Below are 18,524 nucleotides of genomic sequence, written 5' to 3'. Positions count from 1 at the left end.
ATATATGGAAACATCTTTCACACATCAGTGTCTACCTAAATCACTAGTAGGTTCTTCATTCTTTCTGGAGGTGGTTTGTGTACTATATTGATTAAGTTGGAATGACACCTTTACTTGAGCATGTAACTGTACGCAAATCAGATTAACCTATAGCAGTGCAAGCACCCAAGTTCTAGCATGACTTTGTTATGTAATAACACTGAAGAGAGAAGTCAGACCCAGATCAGTCTGCATCCATGATGTGCAAAAAAGCAACAGATTCTGAACATGGTTTAACTTAACCCTCTCTTACATTTCTTTAGTCACCTTTCTCAGCAGAAATCCTCCTCTTATGACCATTATTCTCCAAATAATTACCCTTCCCCTTGCCCTTTTTAACTCAGCCACACATTTCTGCAATCATGTTAGAAAACTGCAGTCTCATACCAGGAGACAGAACCAATCTGCTATTCTGGAAGCCTCAACTTCCAGGATGCTTGAACGATGCACATACATACTAAAGGAGACAGACATTCTTCCTACTCCTATTCCACAGCTTCTCTGGGCAACTGGTTCCAGTGTTTCACCACCCCCGTTGTAAAAAATTTCTTCCTTATATCTAATTTAAATCTACCCACTTTCAGTTTAAAACCATTGCCCCTTGTCCTGTCACTACAGGCCCTGGTAAAAAGTCCCTCCCCCCATCTTTCTTATAAGCCCCCTTTAGGTACTGGAAGGCCGCTATAAGGTCTCCCCAGAGCCTTCACCAGGCTGAATAACCCCAACTCTCTCAGCCTGTCCTCATAGTGGAGGTGCTCCAGCCCCCTGATCACCTTCATGGCCTCCTCTGAACCCGCTCAAGCAGGTCCATGTCCTTCTTATGCTGCGGACCCCAAAGGTCTGGAGGTTGGGTCTCATGAGATTGGAGTAGAGGGGGAGAATCCCCTCCCTCAACCTGCTGGCCACACTTCTCTTGATGCAGCCCAGGGCACAGTTGGCTTTCTGGGCTGTGAGTGCACATTGCTGGCTCACAGTCAGTTTTCCATCCATCAATAGCCCCAAGACCTTCTCTTCAGGGCTGCTCTCAATCCACTCATCACCCAGCCTGTATTTGTGCTTGGGATTGCCCCGACCCATGTGCAGGACCACATCACAGTTCACCATCTCCATATCAGTGACTTCCATTAGTTTCTCCTAAAAGAGCTTTCTGCAGTCAAAGCTCCTGGGGTTTGGCTCTGAAGAAAGAATAGAGAGGCTTCTGAGCAAAACTAAATGTGAAAATGGACTCCTATGCATAAAAAGGTCCTCGCATCTATGAGTGCATCTAAACCATGACTTCTGAAATGCTGATTTTGTGGAGGTCAAACTGAAGGACAGCCTCTACAGCAAGTACACAAAAAACTCAAGTTGCAGTTTGCAGACAGAAAAGCAAGAATACTTTACAGGGCCTAGAAAAATCAACACAAATAACAAGATCTTGGATAAAACACAAGAGTGCCAAAATTCAAAGGACTGCAGCATTAGAAACAAAACTCAAATAATGAATGGAGCATGCCAAAGAGTCAGTAGCTAAACTCCTTGAAAATAGACACAACTGGAGAACAGAATGGCAAAGAAAAGGAGGGTAATTAGTATACCAGACCATGGACAACCATGGACAACCACAGATACATCACTGGAATGCATGAAATCTCTTTGCCCCTTCATTTGTCCCTCAAATTGTGCTATCCAGACAGCACAACTATAATGCCTTCTGATACACAGGAAAATAAATTTTACTGTTTTGCTATTTGCTTATTCATTTGCATGAAGGTTCAAATAAAGATAAGTCTTAAACTGTTCACAAAGGATTGTTAATGTAGCTCCACATACCCCCCCCCCCGTAAGAAGACAGTTTATTTTTCCACAGAATTCAGACAAGGATTTGGTCGTCTTGTCCAAGAAAACCAACCACCCCCATCTGAAACTTGTACTTCAACAATATGTAATTTAATAATCCCTTTTAAACAATGTTCAAGTTGTATTCCTTCCACTAGGATAAGCTGCTTATATGAACCACACTGAAGTCACAGGCACTTGTTAAAACTAAGCTGAGAAATGTCCCCGTACTCTAATTTCCTGGAACAATTCTCCAAGTGACATTTTGCCCTGTGTGTTGTAATGAGCACCATAAAGAAAGATTACAACCTTTACTTGAACTACAGGACTCAGAGCAAGTCACCAAATTATACAGACTGCTACTGAATAGAAAAAGGGCATTTGATCACTTCAACTCCAATCTGATCTGTGGTACTTTTCCCACTGCCTTAAGCAGGCTGGATGCAGTAACCAGTCAGCACGTAATTGTGAAAACGTGGAAACATTTTCAGAAGTCAGCGCCTGTTGAATTAAAAACTAACAGTACATACTGGATGCCCCAAATCAATTAATGTTAACAAACAACATGTCAGAGATCATCCCAGGGATCGGAAGAATGACTAAAATAAAACAGAACACGCAGATGAGGAGACATAATTACACCACAGTCATGGGCTGAATGAAGTCATGAAAAAGTCTCTTGCCAATGAAACTATTTAAAAACTATTGGAGGCTATATGACTGAGTTCTGGCACTCACAGTTCAACAACATCAATAAAGTACTGAAAATTACAGTTGATGTCTCTGAATGTGTACTTTCAGACACAGGAACACACGGCCAACTAGGAGACGTGAATTATCTACGAAACAGAGGTTAGAAAAAAATACAGAAATAAGGTTATTTTAATAAACATGGACTAACACACAATTTCCCCACCAGCTGGAGATGCAACTGTAGTTGTGTTATATTTTGGTAAGCCAATTGCAAACAGAAGAACATAAGAAGCAGCTACCCATAGGTGTAAGAATGCTTGTAATTAACTACTTTTTGGTTTAGGACAGATGTAGGAGCTATGGCATGTGGCAGACAAAGGGAACAGGGAAAGGTAGACAGCTGGAAACATTAGTGTAAAGAAAGTAAAGAGAAATATCAAAGCTCTCAAACAGGCCTTCAGACAGGCAAGAACATCTATACATGGATCCAAGTGAGAGACAGGGGAAAAAAACCCCCAAAGATAAGCAAGTTAATGACTCTGTGTGTCCAAGGGAAAGTATGAATTGTTTCAACCTTTCCCCACTTACCCTCCCTCTCTCCCTGTAATTAATATGCAACAGTGATTACAATTACAACTTCATACCACAGCAGAAAACACTAAATCACTGCATCTCTGATACAGACATCTATGAGCTCTGACCTCTTGATAGCAGGTCCTCAGGCACTGCCATTTCACTGAGCTAGGTTGTTCTGAGAGTCGTTTTGGTTTTTAAACATAACTTCTCTTTTGCTTAAAATCCTTTCTCCTTGCTATGAGCTGACAGCCTTTCTGAATGCCTTCCTGTATTAAGCAGCAAAATATTTTATCCCACTTGTTTTCCTATGCCAATTTATTTTTTGTGTGTGTACAGCAGGGTAGGTAGGATTTAGGAGAGGACTGCTAAACCCTCAGTAGTCTTCTGCAACATAGAAGGTAACCATTTCTAAGTTAACACTCTCCCTCCAACATCATGTCTCAGCTTTTTCTTAAAACATCTTTTTTTGCTCCTATCTTTCCTGCAGACAACTAAACCTGTTTCAAGGTTTAACTAGGAGCTGCAATTCTCAATATGAATGTATGTAGGTTCAAACACCCTCCAAAGGAGATGTATGTAATCTGATTTTTGAAAAAGAAAGCCCCGGACATTGAAAAAGGTAATTCATCTCTCTAACAAATTGTTCCTGCAGAATTTTGAAAGACAGTGATGTAGTTTCAAGATCTCTTTATGGAGTTGCTTTCATTTTGCTCTGTGGTCAGTTACTGAAGAAAATAACTTCTTTCCAGAATCACTAGGATGACTGCTGGGAATAGAAAAATCACTACATTGATTTTAAGAGGAGATACAACTTGCATCCACAAGTACCAGTCACTCTTCAGGATCATAACGTGACTGGCACCCTCAGAACACAATTAAGGTAATATTTCTTGGCCCAGACAGAATTCTTGCTTCTTTCTAAATATTTGTACTGCAAATTAGAGGTGAGAAAGCATAAGAAAACAAAAGCCCAACTAAGCAGCAGTATCAAAGTACTAGCAGCTCAATCGGTATGAAAAACTGTGTAGACAACCAAAATGGCATTAACAAGTACTATGAAAATCAATGAGGTAGTTCTGCATAAATTCATATGCTGCTGTCTGAACAGCATGGGAATGAAAAAAACCAAGGTCCTTGCTTGAAAGCATTAATAAGCAGAAAACATGCCCATGCTGGTGTTTAGTTCAGCACCTTTCTGGTTATACTTCATTTTCCAAAGATTTCTTACTTAAAAGTGTTGGAAGATAAACAAAAGACACTCATTTCGGTCACAGAGATTAGACAACTGCTTTGTTAATAGCACACAAACTCCTGCAGACTCCAGCCAAAATTCAAAGGCCCATTGAAGCAAGCACTGTAAAAGGAACTGGAAGATCCAAGAAAGCTGCAGTCTATGTAGACAGAAGTCGGGAGAAAGAAAGGCCTTGCTTCATTCTATATATCAATGAGATGCAGTAAAATTCAAATTTTTTGAAAGAGCAAGGCAAACAAGGGAAAATAAGAATTCCAACCAAACTGTTCATGTCAGAGCTATGCAGCTATTCCAACAGAAAGAAAATATGGGCAAAAAGGAAACAGAAAAAGACAACACAGAAGAATGAGGTTACAGTAAGTCATAGAAGTTGAATTACAATTTTTCCAGTATTTGTAATACCAAGAGTGTTCTGCCACTGTCATCTACCATCATAACAGAGTATTACCCCAGTCCTAGACATCGTGTGCCTAATTGGCCATTCTTACTTGAGTACAAGCCACTGAATGTCCAAGAATCGAACAGATCTGAACATATCGAATGCTCCAAGTAACACCTAAAGCATCCCTGTTCTTTAGATTTCATTTTTTTGATCTCTCATTTGCAGCCTGAAGCCTCAGCATCTTTGTTCACTGCTAGTATTATCAACCAAACAATACCTGCCATAAAAAAAAAGCTGAAGATTCATAAAGGAATGCTTTCCTTAGTGGAAGAACCACACACTTCCACTGCTATTTCTGTGTCAGAAAAAAACAAAACAAAACAAACCCCAAACAAACAAAAAGCATTTGCTTTTATTTATTTTTTTAAGTTCAGCTAAACCTATTCAGAAAGATCAAGACAGAATTGGAGTCCTAGCCCATCCTGCCACTACCCAAAAGAGGAAAGTGAAGTTATTGAGTAAAAGGCTTCTGGACCAGAATGACTTATCAGAATGACCAGGACTTCAGGTTGTTCCAAAGCCACTGGAGTGAAGTCAAGCTACTGCCAATTTGTCTTTGTCAGTGTTTTAGCTGAAGTGATAAAATAAACTAGGAAAGAGATGCTACGCAGAAAAAGGTCCCAATGGGATTATTTGCTGAGACTCCGAAAACAAAGGGAGGCTTGAATAACAATAATTTAAAAATCAACAAAACATCAAATGCACTAATTGAACCATTTCCGAAATACAAGTCTGAACAAAAAAAATCAGACTCATGCACACTCAGCCTTTCTCTCATCTGTCATGATGAAGTTAGGAAACTGCCAGTTTTTTACAGTTACCATAATGTGGTACTGTCGCCTGTGGTAATGTGTACAAATTCTTATAGAAACCCACCATCCTTCTGTCATACTGTTTCACTGATAACCCCACCACGAACATCTTAAATTTTAAGTTAATAGTCCTATACACCTTAAAGAAAATTGAACACATGAAATTGTCACAGTATCTCCTCTTTAATTTTTAGTCTTTGAGACTTCACAGTTGCTCAGCAAGGTCACTGCTCTCTTTAAAAAATATTTAAAGCTTTCAGACTTCAGATCTTCCTAACTTCAACAATAAGCATCAGCCACCTATTTCTGATTTGTCTTATGAGTAATTTATCAATATGGAAGAATAAAACCCAAGTGAAAATGAAGTTTATACAGCTAGTACTTAGGAGTAAAATGAAAATAAACTATTTAGAGAAAATGCAACCAGTATGCATGCACCCAATGATTAGATGATGATGTCTGCATGAAGGCCCCAAAATTTCTTGTTTAGCCAAGTACTCAATATTAAGAAATAATTCAAAGTAAGATACATAATTTCCCAGAGCCTTCATGCTATGTTAAAATAGTAGTGGGGCTCTAATCTCAGCAACATTACCACTATTTTGGTGAGGATATAGCAGAAACATTATACAGGACACTTTAAACCTGATGACTACACATGAGAACAAAACAGGAATAAAATAGGAAATGTTCTGAAGTGTACAGCTGTAACCTGGCTTTGCTTGCAAGGAAATGACATCAAAACTATGCCAGAAGCACATTAAGACCTAGAAGTCAAATCCTCAAAGCTTAGGAAAAGCCAGAGTTTGTTCATTTGTACATACACAGAGCTTTTATTTACAAAGCTATTTTGCCCTCACATCCCCAGCATTCCTATCTCATTAAAAGGACAAGGATAGAGGATGACTGCTGCAATAAAGTAGATTTTTCCCCCAAGACTACATAAAAATATAAAAAAAGAAACCAAGGGAAAAACCCTATTGTTTTTGCCTTTTATGCAGACAGTAACTTTCAGGACAGAAGGCTCCCCTCTGAGGGTCCCACTGATTACTGAGTTCACTTCTCACTATCAGTGCAGAGCTGACAGACTTGCCCATGATGAACAAGGCAGTGAGGTGCTCTTCTGAGTCCAAACTTGAGTTCACTGCAGCTCTAAATACTCTGGTCACCAAAAGAGGCATTATCAAATTCAACTGTTCTTCAGAACATAAGCAGTGCTAATGCCAACATTTCCTAAATTTATAGGGCCTAATTCCGTAGTCTCTGAATGCTTCTTTACAGACAGAAGCAGAACTAGATTTTTAAGAAGGGTCTGTTTAAATACTTATTATAATTGACTGGGGGAACTATAAGATTATTTACTGATAGAAACTGATTCTTTCTCCATGAAATGTTCCTACAATTTAATGCTAACCACTTACCTGCCCACATTTTTCCACGTTCTGCAACCCTTTCCAAAGATTGGGTTTTACTTAACTTAGCAGACAGCTGGAGAATTCCTTAAACTCATCTCCAAACACAAAGAGCTTAAGCACAGTTCACATAGTTCTTGGGGCTACTGCACTGTTGGGTATTTTAGAAGAAAAAAATACAACAAAATTTTATGCACAAATACCTGGTCAAGACAAACAGAGACTACCATTCAAATTCCAGTTCAAAAGTACAACTGGCAGTTAAAATGAATTGTATGCATAGATACAGAAAATCCTTCAAGTTACAGCTGAGACCCAAACATGAAAGCACATTTCATCCTCTAGGTCAAAATCCAGCAAGGCATTTAAGCATGAGAGCAACATCACACATCTGAGTAGTCCCACATAATTCAGTTGCACGTGGCGTATCAGCGTAAGCACATTTAAGTGCTTTATTTAAACCGCAGCTATCAGAATACAAGTCATGTTATACTTGAGTTTCTTGGGTTTGTAAGCTATTATCTTAGAAGACTTTAGAGACCTTTTTATCTACTAAATATTCTTACCTGAACTGAGAACTAAGATGTTAGCAATAAAGAGGCTAATGTACTTTTTCCTCTGTGTGTAAACTGCTAGCATTTCTCTACATTTCAGTATTGAAGCCTGATTAGCCAGTTTTGTTTTTTTCTTTGTATCACTCTTAGATGTTCTTTTGCTAGTATACTGCTACCAAGTTTACGCTCTAAACAGTAGAAGTGAACTTCATTGGAACTACCTGTAGATGAAGGAAGTTTTCATTCCATTTTCGTCATATATAAACACCTTTTTAGAAGAACTGTTAAAAAAATCTGAGCAACTGTTTCACATATTTATAAACACACTGTTTTGTAGACTTCAGTAGCAAGCTGAAATATTAATTTTACCTGCATGTGAAAACAAAAAAAATTACAATGAACACCCAGCAAAACAAAGGCTCGTTCAGTTTAAACACAAATGGGAAAAAAAAAAAAAGGTAGAGACTTGACAGACATCTGTAACTTAGTATTTGGTTTAACACAGAACACAGTTTAGCAGATAGAAATATAGAAAAGCAGACCTTATGGCACCGGTTTAACACCAGTAACACTCAGCTGGATACTACCTCTACCCAGGAACAAAAACGAAGTTTACTCACTCCCATGGTATCACACTTGCTCTCTTCTCCTGGCCTGATTACAATTTCCTTGGTCTAAGCATTCTTCCTAGCCTAAAGACTCAAATGATTTACTCTAGCAATATTAAATCTTAATAAATCCTAAATTGTTCCTTCATGGACAGATAGCAACAGGAGCAACAAAAAGAAGCTACAAGGGGTAATGCTATTTCCACCATGATCCACACCACATCATGGCTCAAATACACGAATCCTTCTTAAAACAACATCTTTATGCGCTGGCTAATGGAATGTACATAAAATGCCATAAAAATCACATTTTAGGTGCATTCCCTGGATCTTCTAGATATCCTAACACCACTGGCATTTTTTCAGGGATTACATATTGTTTCCATGGACTTTATACTTTGCAATTTGTCATTCTTTCAATAAAGAGCATTGTCGTTTTAAGCATGTTTAAATTTTACATGAGTTTATTTTTTATCCTAGTATTTTAAACTGAAATTTGGATCATGTGACTAAAAATACAGAGATCAGTAAGAATTCAGCAGCAAAGTATTATACAAAAAGAGCTTAATTTTCAAAAGAACAAATGAAACTACAGGTTGCATCATTCAGAAACAGTTACAGATGATACACCAATGTTTCAAAAAAAATGTAAAAGTGGGGTATGATCTATGAGAAAAGAGGAGCAAAAATTACAAAGGGTCACATGCAATACTAAGAATAAATGTTTGGCTCAGGTATAGCTATGCTAAGCCACTATTGTCTTGACTTCAAACGCTGTTACTACTCAAGTCTTTAAAATGAGTTGCAGTTTTGCAGAGACAAAATGAATACAATTATTTTACAGTACTTCTCATTCCAAAACTTGCTTATTTAATAGCAGAACCTGCGCTATTCAATCACTTAATTGTAATGCAGTTCTGCTTAGCCAATTATGTAAAAAAGTATTTTTACATCAGAACAGACCTGAACATGTAAAAATTAAGTCAATAGTAATGTCAATATTTTAGTAAGAAATATGTTACTGCTCAATCACTTATATTTAGGTCATCTTGTGAAAGCAGCTGCTTTATATTCCCCAGTTCCACTAAAAAGGAAAAGTGCAATAAGATCTCTTATTGACAGCTGCATTCAAAAACATACCAGTTACATAAGTTTGCAAATTATACTGTGCCAGAGTTAAATATCTAAGCATTTTAACGACAGTTCTTAAAATGCTATCTCAGCAAGAATGACTCAACTTCACTGCATAAGCTGCACTCCAGATAAGAAGCAACTAGCTTGATTTTATAGAAAAAACTTTTTTGTATTCTGCTTTAATTCAAATTGCACTGAGTTCTTCTTGTTCAGACCTGCAAGCTTCACCAGTCATTTGGCATTTCCATCTCTCCTCCTCGGTTTCAGCAAAAGTATCTCAAGCTTACCTATAGACAGTTAAGTAAATAGTTGGAAAACAGGTATAGTTTTCTACTGTACCTCAAGGGGAGAGATTTACCAGACAACCACCAACCAAAGGACTAAACCTATAAACCTTGTCTGTATAGGAGAAAAACATGGCTACGTCAGAAGAGTGTGAGAGTACAGACCAGCTCTCTCCAGTACAAGCTACGTTTATCAGAGGGTTTTATCAGTTATCTATGTCTGTGAGGAAAACATTAATAACTGGCATGATGCATCAGCAAGTCTTTTACCCTTAGCTCAGTCTCATATACAAAGGGTAGACCCAGAAAAGCCTGGATGAGAAAACTTTAGGAGCAGCTGTCCCTACCCCAGGGAAAAATGTTGGTACACCTATCAAAACTGTTTTCGTTCAACACCTTTCCTTTGACTGCTACTTGGGCTGGATAAGTAAAACGTAAAACTTCCCTGACCCATATTTTGTTTCCCCCATCCCCTGTCTCTGCTGTTATTTATGGAAAAACTATGAATAGTAACAGAAGGGAAGCTATCAGAGGAGAAATGCGGGTAGAACTTGCACAATTCTTGGGTCATTTGGCAATTCACACAGGGTCCTGAGTAACAGCAGCCGTCTTGCTTTAATTCCTCTAGTGCTTCACAAATCCTGCTTCAGCCACCTAACCCCTGAAACAGTACATGTACAGGCTCAGGAAAGTGCTACGCGGGCTCGTATTTGGAAAGCCATTTCCTAGAATCACAAGAGTTAGAACTTTTACTTTATAAAATGATTCTACTTACTCTTGATGTTAAACGTCACAATCTAAGGAAAACATATCACCTACCCTCAAACCTACTGTCCTCTAAACTAAAACTGCCTTCTGCTTAAAAAAATAAAAGATTCCTTTGTCTGACACACAGGACCTTAAACCTTGAGGTTACCACACAGGCCAACTAAATGACCAGCACTTTCTCATTTGACAAAAGGTACAACCCAAACAAAAAATTAGTTCCTCACAAGCACTACTGTAAACTTAAACGTTAGTTTTGCAACAACAAAATCTTGCCATACACATATCAACACTGAAATATTTCAATTGTACTGAATAAATACAAATACATATCAAACAGATGTCTACAAAATCAGTTCTTCTGAAACTACTAACCTGCAGCCAGTCTTAAAGCTGTATCATATCTACTATAGTACAAGCTAACATAATGAAAAGGTTAGACGGAGTCTCGGAACCTCTGGCATTTAACACACAAGCCTAATTACCCAGTGCATCGCTGAACAACTTTTTAATCGAGGAGAGCCTTTCCTTCCATCTACTTTTAACACGCACACTATGACAGATCACTGACCACCAGCATAACCTTTGCTCACGACATTGTTTTCAAAGGCAGCGAAATCCCTCTCAAACTTTAAACGCCTGAAAGGCGTTGGCAAGGAAAACCGTCCGCTGCATAATAATGTCACTATTTGGGGAGTGCTTGATGCTCCGACCCTCGCTAGGGTGGGGTGCTTTATAAATAGATGCGTGTTGTCTTTATTTTTTTTTTTTTCCCCAGTGCCGTGCCCCAAGCGTTTGGGTGGCGATGGGAGAGGAGGCTGTTTATAGCCATTATTAAATGAACTCTGAATCGGCCAAGAAAAGGAGGGGGGAGGGAGGGAGAAAAGGAAAGCTGCTGCTACCTGAGCCAGGCCCCAAACCCTGCTCGCCCTCCTCCTCCCTTTCTTTCCCCATGCCCAGCCCCAGGGGGCTGCCGTGCCACCCCCCACCCTTTCGCGAAGGCGCCTGCAATGCAGGGGCTGCGCAGCGGAGCCCCGCGGCCAGGCCACCCTCAGCCCCGGGGCGGGAGGGGGCTCCCGGCAGCAGCATCCCAAGCAGGCTCGCACCCGCGCCGCCCCCCTTCCCATTTCCCTCCCTCTCACCGCCCCGACCTGGTTGGTACCAGCTGCCGGGGATGACGCCTCGCTCCAGGCCAGGGCTGCAGGAGGAACGAGCCCCCCCTCCCCCGCTCCCGCGGAGCCGAGAGGGAGCGCAGCCCCCGCGCAGGCCACCCCCGGTTGTTTACAGGCCCCGGGGCCCAGCCAGCCGCGGCCCTCCAGCGCCCCGGCGTCGCCCGGCCCCGCCGCCACCCCCTCACCCCGGCCCGCCGGAGGCCCCGCACTGCGCAGCGGCACTTACCCCCCCGGCCGAGGCGGACGGCGCCGGCTGTGGCGGGCAGGGCCGCGCTCCGCGCTCCCGAAGGTGCGTGGGGGCAGGGAGGCCGGGGGCAGGCGGGGACGTCCGCGGTGGGGCCGGCGGGCGGGCGGGCCGGGGGAGAAGGGGAAGGAGGGGGAGAAGGAGGAGGAGGGGGGGGGGGGGGGACACCCGGCTGGCGGCCTCGCCTCAGTTCATTCACAGGCGGCGGCTGTCGAGGGCGGCTCTGTGCCCAGGGGGAGCCCAGCGCTCATCTCGCCTCCGCTCCTCGACCCCCCCTCCTCGCTCGCCGCCGCCGCTGCCCCCCCCACTCCTCCTCCTCCTCGGCCCCCTCCCGCCCGCCCAAGCTCCGCGCCTACTCGCGGAGCCTCGTCCGTCCGTCCGTCCGCCCCCCCCGCCTCTCTCCGCGCACACACACACACACACGCACTGCGCCGCCTCCTCCTCCTCCTCCTCGCCTCCCTTCTGCGCAGGCGCACCGGGCGCCGCCGCCGCGCGCCTGCCTGCCGCCGCTCCCCTCCCCCCGCCGCGGCTACCGCGCGCGCGCCGCAGGGTTGGGGAGGCGGGAGCGCGCGCGCGCCCCCTCGCTCTTCCCCCCCTCGCCGGGGGGGGGGGGGGGCGTGCGCACGCGCCGGCCGACCCTCCCCCCTCTCCCGTTAAAAAACCCCAAACCAACAACAATAACAAAAAAAACCACCAAAACGCCGCTTTTCAGGGCTAAAACCCGCCTCTGGCGTAGCGGGAGGGATGCCCGGATGTTGGGGCTGGGAGAGCTGCAGAGGCGGCGGCGGGGGGGGGGGGGGGGATGTGACACGGTCGGCGGGAGCGAGGCCGTTACAGCTATTACATCACCCCCGCGCCGGGGCGCACCGAGCATGCGCGGGACGCGTGGGAGAGGCACGCGCTCGGGCGGGCGGGGAGGGGGGGCGGTGATAGACGTCATCGGCACCGCCCCCTTCCCTGAGGGGAGAGGCCGCCGTGAGGGCTGGCGGGGCCTGCGCCGCCTCCCGGTCCCGGTCCCGGTCCCGGTCCCGGTCCCGGTCCCGGTCGCTGCTCGCCTGAGGCCCAGGGAGCGGGCAGCGCGGCCGAAGCTGAGGCCGAGGCCGAGGCCCCGGCCCCGGCGGGTTGAGCCGCAGCGGCGTGCCTCGTCCCCCTGAGGAGGTGAGGGCCGCGGGGAGCAGCGCTTCTTGCCCCTCGGCGGGGACGGGCTGAGGAAAAAAAAACCCCACCCTGCTCGTGTCCCGTCCGCAAAGCCGCGGGCAGGCGGCGCGGCCGTAGGGACACGCTGGGATATCCTCTTACCAGCCTAAACCAGAGCCCTGCAGGCTTCCCCGCTGAAAACACAACTGCTGGCAAAATCAGCAGCGGATTACCCGTAATGAACGCATAATGGGTTTAATAATCCCATGATTTTCAGCTACCCTTTGATGAAGGCTGGCCTGTTGACAAAAGGGAGCGACGCCCCCCGCCAGTCTGCAGGGAACAAATTCAGAGGACAAGCTATTAGACAAACCTCTATTTTGGCTAATAGGGGGGAGGCGAATGTGGCGGGGCTGCGGGGGAGGATGCTCGGGGAGGCTGAGGCGGGAGCGGGGCCTGGCTGGGAGAGGAGTGACTCTGGGAGGATCCCTCCGTGCGGCTCATTTCTGCAAGCCAGGGTTAAATCACGGGGCTGGGGGGGGGGGGGGGTTGAGATGGTGTGGATGCGAGAAGGAGTGCTTTTAAGGGAAGGATTAGGGATGCATAGTATTGTGGCTTTGAAGAAGGAATTGACTGCAGAGGGAGAGATACCGAAGAGGACTCGTGAAAGGTGAAGTGGGTTCTTAGCTAAAGAATCAGGAAGGTTGTCTACTTTACATAGTTTCCATCTTTAGCAACAATCAGAGCAAACTGCAATACGTTAAGGTTTCCCTAAACGAAATGTTTGGAAAGCCCTTAAATTGCTGGTTATGTTCCCCCAGCCATTGTAGATAACAATCAGGGCAGCTTCATCCAAAGTGTGCCAACACCGAAGGCAGTTAATTGAGGGCTCTTGCCCAGATAAGACCTACAAAAGCAGCAAAGCCCTACCCGGAGATAGCTAAAAAAGCTGTAACAAATATAACAAAACCTCATCGTTGTAGGGCTTTTCTGTAATAGATAAAACTGACTGTGTTTCAGTGTGATTACAAAATCTCCAGTTTCCATTGCTGACTGTGACTGAATGGTATGTTTGGACCCGATCTCATGGTATTCATCCCAATCGTGTTTGTTAGCCTGATACTGAGCACCGCTCAGTAGTGCTTAATGTTGTGTTAACTGTTTCAGGCCTTTGAACTGTAGTTAAATGCAGCAAAATCTGTCAGTGGAAACAAACCTTACGGGATATGTTGCAGGGGAGCAGAATATATGCAGTGTATTCCGCAATGAAAGGGGGATTTTGGAAGGTCATGGAGTAATTCCCATAATCTTAATCAATTTAATTTTGAATTTCTTCTTGATATCCAAAGACAATTGGTTACAATTCTGATGCCGTTCAGATTTTTAAAACTGCACGTCTTTTTTTTCTGCCCCCCAAACTTCTACAGTGTACAGACAAGGTAGAGGTTATGCAGAATTGTTCCTGCAGGCATGTGCTGTGCTTCTTTAACCTCTACACTTAAGCATAAATTTAGTTTTTCAGCCTGCTTTTCCACTTTAGTAAATCTCTCCTAACACTTTGGATTATATACAATTGTGGATTTCGTTTAGATTCTGTTACCTACAACTGTGTTTTTGTGTGTGGTTTTTTTTAAATAAAAGTGAATGAAAACATGGCCCAGCTTTTTTTGTGATGCCCTAGTTTTAAGCTGCAGGAATGTAATGACAGCAGAGAGTTTGCTGCTGTCATCTTCTATTTATATATTTTTCTTGGGAAATTGGATGGAGTCAGATTACCACAGTATTTTCTTAAAGTGTAACTTTTATTGAGTTTGCTAGTTTTGCCTGGCCTGTTGTACTGACAATGGGAATAAATATTTACAAGAAATTCAAACATCACACTTAATTAGGATAAACCAGCTGCGTGTAACATACGCCTCTACTATGCATATTTGTAGCCGATGAGACTACATCTCCCAGCATACAACTCGTTATTTTCTCTTTAGCTGTAGACCAAGATGTGATACAGATGATTGGGACCTGTAGGCACTAGAGTCATTAGCACCCCTGTCAAGGAGGCTGTAACTAGAACCATTGCAAAACTCTTTCAACACTGCATCATAAACCGTAACTGAATTATTGAGAAGAATCATATTTTACTGTTTGGAACAAGAAATTTCCATTAGCTTAATAAGGCATTTTTAAAATGATGAGCTGTTCCACAGTATTTTTTTTATAGAATATTATTTTAAGAGAATTTTTTTCCGCTTCCTGTTACAGCTTTAAAAAAGTCTTTAGATGGATGGTAATTGCCAACTTTTTCTAAAAAAAATCTATGTATCTAAATAAATAGTTATTTACCACCTATGCACACTTGGTTATTGAAGGCAGGAGAATGATTTTCTCCAATGTATTCATTAAAACTGTCAATTTAGAAAACTCTGCACTTTGCCCAATGAAGCTGTTCCCCATGACATCATTTCCCATAAAAAGAGAATATGGGTCTGCCGTTGCTACGGGGGTCACATGGCAGTTTAACTGCATTTTGGAATCAGTTGCCATCGTAATGGCCATGTTCTGTACAAGCCTGCTGTAATCTCTGCATGTCAGTATTGCCCAACGCTCCTTTTAAATTTTTCAGTTTTAGTACCAGTTGGTTAAACTGCTTTTATTATAAGGTATATCATGAGGTATTGGAATTTTGTCTGTATGTTCCTTAAACAGGGGGCGTTTAGTACAAATATTAACTGTTGTGTTGCATGATTTAGATTTCTTGATCCCTAAATGCAAAAGCTGTACTTCTTTCAGTGTCTCACATGTAGTTTATTCAAAAGGTCAGAAAAAGCAGAGCCTTTTGGTTTCACCTTCCCTTACTTATCGTCCGTTTCTCCTCTCTTACATTGTCTGCCATGAATATCTGATGTAGGTGGAAAATCATATATTTGAAGTTACTCTGCAGCCTAAAAAGCTGGTAGGCTGTGGGGTTTTGTTTGGAACAGGATTTGTATCACCTAATAATACTCATCTAAATATTAGTCACACAATCAAGCTGTTGTCCAGGCTGCCTTGGTTCAGTGGAAGGAGATGGGCACCTTCAGATGATCGTGACTCCCATGCTTTGGTGTCTAAAGCAGGTTGGGTGAGTTGCCTTCTCAAGGGGACTTTTTCTCTCCTATAGTTTCTGTGACTACATAAGAAGCTGAGATGACCACGTAGACTAGACCCTTTATTTTTACATGGCTAAAATTAATTAATTACCTGTGGTGCTTAGGGGTTATCTAATAGAAATCTTCATGTTAATGATATGTGTGGCCTGTAATACTGTGATCATGAACTTGCCAGAACTTTATACTTGGCTTGTGAAGTACTGATGCCCTGCCCTGTCTCTTCTCCAGTGGGCTGTACCTATTTTTGGAATCTAAAAGCCAGCTGGATGACTACGCTGCAGGCTTTACGTCTTCTTGGTACTATTCCTGCAACACCCTGGTGTGATGACATCTGTAGGTATCTGCTAAGGCAGCTGTGCCATTGGGAACTCCATAAAATGCCAGTACTGTAGCTGTGATTAATAATCACATGATGTTTAAATCATCAAGAGCACACACCTAGGGTGTATCCTGTATCCAAACTTAATTTATCTGAAAGATGTCACAAAGACTTTGGTCTTTTGAAGAACATCATATGCAAACGTCCCGCATTCTTGAAATGTGGCAGTTCTGATCTAATTCGCTTTCTGCTAGAGCCTTGAAAAGTGCTAAGCAAACTGCCACACTTTGGCCCTTCTGATATGAGATTTATGCTCTCCTGATAGCTTTCTAAAATAACGTTCAAACAGGACATTTGTTAAAAACAAATGCTAGTAATTGTCAATCTGCAAAATTAGGTACAAAATCATTAGGGCGTCACAATGTGGTTTTCTTATTCTAGCTGGAAGAGAAAGCAAGCAATGCTCAGTCATGAGTTTTATTTTTTCCAGTGAGAATTTGCTGATGGAAGTAACCTGCAATTCAGGAAAATCAGCAAAAGCAAAGTACAATAAAGACCAAAATATCAATAGAGGGAAAATCCTTTTATTCTGAAAATTAATATAAAGCTTTATTCTAGAATACTGTTACTGGTTTTGTCCCTCCATTTTTCTCCTACTTTTTTGTATGTGAAATATGGGAAAAGCATGACACCTCTCAATTTCTCCAAAAGTCCAGAGTAAAATGACAAAAATTCAGGCAGCTCAGGAAGATAAATGCAGTTTGCCAAGGTTTTCAGAGCTCATCTGCAAATCACCTGCATTTCACATGGTTCCTTCTATCTGTAGCAAAATGTCACTGAGGACCAGTGGTGGCCAGGAAAAATTTGCTTTTTGTGTGAAGCAGGGAAATTAAAAACGAACGTCAATAGAGTCTGCAGGCATTTTAAAGAAAATGAAAAATGAGGGGGAAAAAGAGGACTATTTATGTATTGATTTTTCCCCCTCCCTTTAGAATCTCAGCTGCCTCAGTAGTTGAAATGGAAAAAGTCTTGCTAGAAAGCCTGTGGGTCCTGAACTTGTTATGTAAAAAGGAAGAAAATAGCCATGTTTGATGTGTGAAGAAGTGCTGCCATGGCATTCCAGCGTATGCCAATTCATTTTGGCCTTGGTGCTGTCTACAAGATTCATGATGGTACAATGTAAATGGTCTCACTGGGACCATCTCCATTACTCTTCAGCAGAGAAACCATGAAACAGCTTAAAGCAAATTAGTAGAAAACACAAGTTGAAGTATTCTAAAGGCTGGGTCGAATTCACACGACAGGACTCCAGCACTGATACCTTTCTATGGTTCTTTCCAACCCGAGGGCCATAAACTTTATTGAAGCTTCATCTGTCAGTGGTAAATGCTTACAGTGTCTTTGTGGTCAATTGCTGAAAGTTTAGTTTTCTTGACAAGATCTTCTTTTGCTACAAGACAAGCTGTGAAGTAGAGAACAACCAGAATATTTTATCAGCTCGGCTTTAGTCTATTCTGTTCATTAGATGGTTCTTCTGTTTTAAAAATGCGAGGGTATATGTAAGTTGCTGTTTTCATTTGCTATTAGTAGTCCGTGCATGAAGGCCTGTATCCTCAATGAAGTCAGTGACAAAGCTTCCATTGACCTCAGCATTGCAGGATCAAACCCTTAGTCATTAGCATGTTGTAAAAACGGCTGTTATCCCAGCCAATTTTAATGGGCCTGCCTACAATTGTCAGTTGTTTAACCTAAAAATTAGTTTAGCAATCACAGCTAAAATTACATGTCAGACTGTTGATGCATAAGAATACTTCATACTGAGTCATCAAGAGTCTTATGATGCTCTTAGAGTTTTATAACTAGTAACATTCAAGCAAGAGATTCGAAATTCGATAAAAGACTGGAATTTCCAGATGTGAAGGAGATTAGTTCCGATGAGCGGATAAGATTTATATTCTGTAAACTCTATTTTTTTGTATTACCAGTCCTTTTCTTCTTTAAATAGCCAGATCTAGTCACCTTCTTCGTACAACCAAACATAACTTACTTTTTGCTACATTCATTCATATAAACCTGTTCAATCAGTTGTCCCTTTTAACAAGCCTGTTAGCTGGGAC

General features: G+C 42.6%; 1 protein-coding gene across 3 annotated transcripts in view; it reads right to left on the bottom strand.

Moving 5' to 3' along the window:
- PPM1A (protein phosphatase, Mg2+/Mn2+ dependent 1A) overlaps positions 1–12,229 on the bottom strand; it is a 36,002-nt gene extending 23,773 nt beyond the window's left edge. The window contains exon 1 of one of the 3 annotated variants that reach the window (XM_074820912.1): positions 11,788–12,229. The gene's annotated coding sequence lies outside the window, so the exon portion shown is untranslated. Of the gene's footprint in view, positions 1–7,053; positions 7,151–11,540; positions 11,702–11,787 lie in introns of those variants that run through there. The other 2 variants (XM_074820914.1, XM_074820913.1) reach the window with 2 other exon arrangements.
- Positions 12,230–18,524: the final 6,295 nt, after the last annotated feature.

The sequence above is a fragment of the Strix aluco genome, chromosome 4 (assembly GCF_031877795.1).
Source record: "Strix aluco isolate bStrAlu1 chromosome 4, bStrAlu1.hap1, whole genome shotgun sequence".
Lineage (NCBI taxonomy): Eukaryota > Metazoa > Chordata > Aves > Strigiformes > Strigidae > Strix > Strix aluco.
The sequence above is the reverse complement of the archived record's forward strand: the minus strand, read 5'-3'. Positions and strand labels throughout refer to the sequence as shown.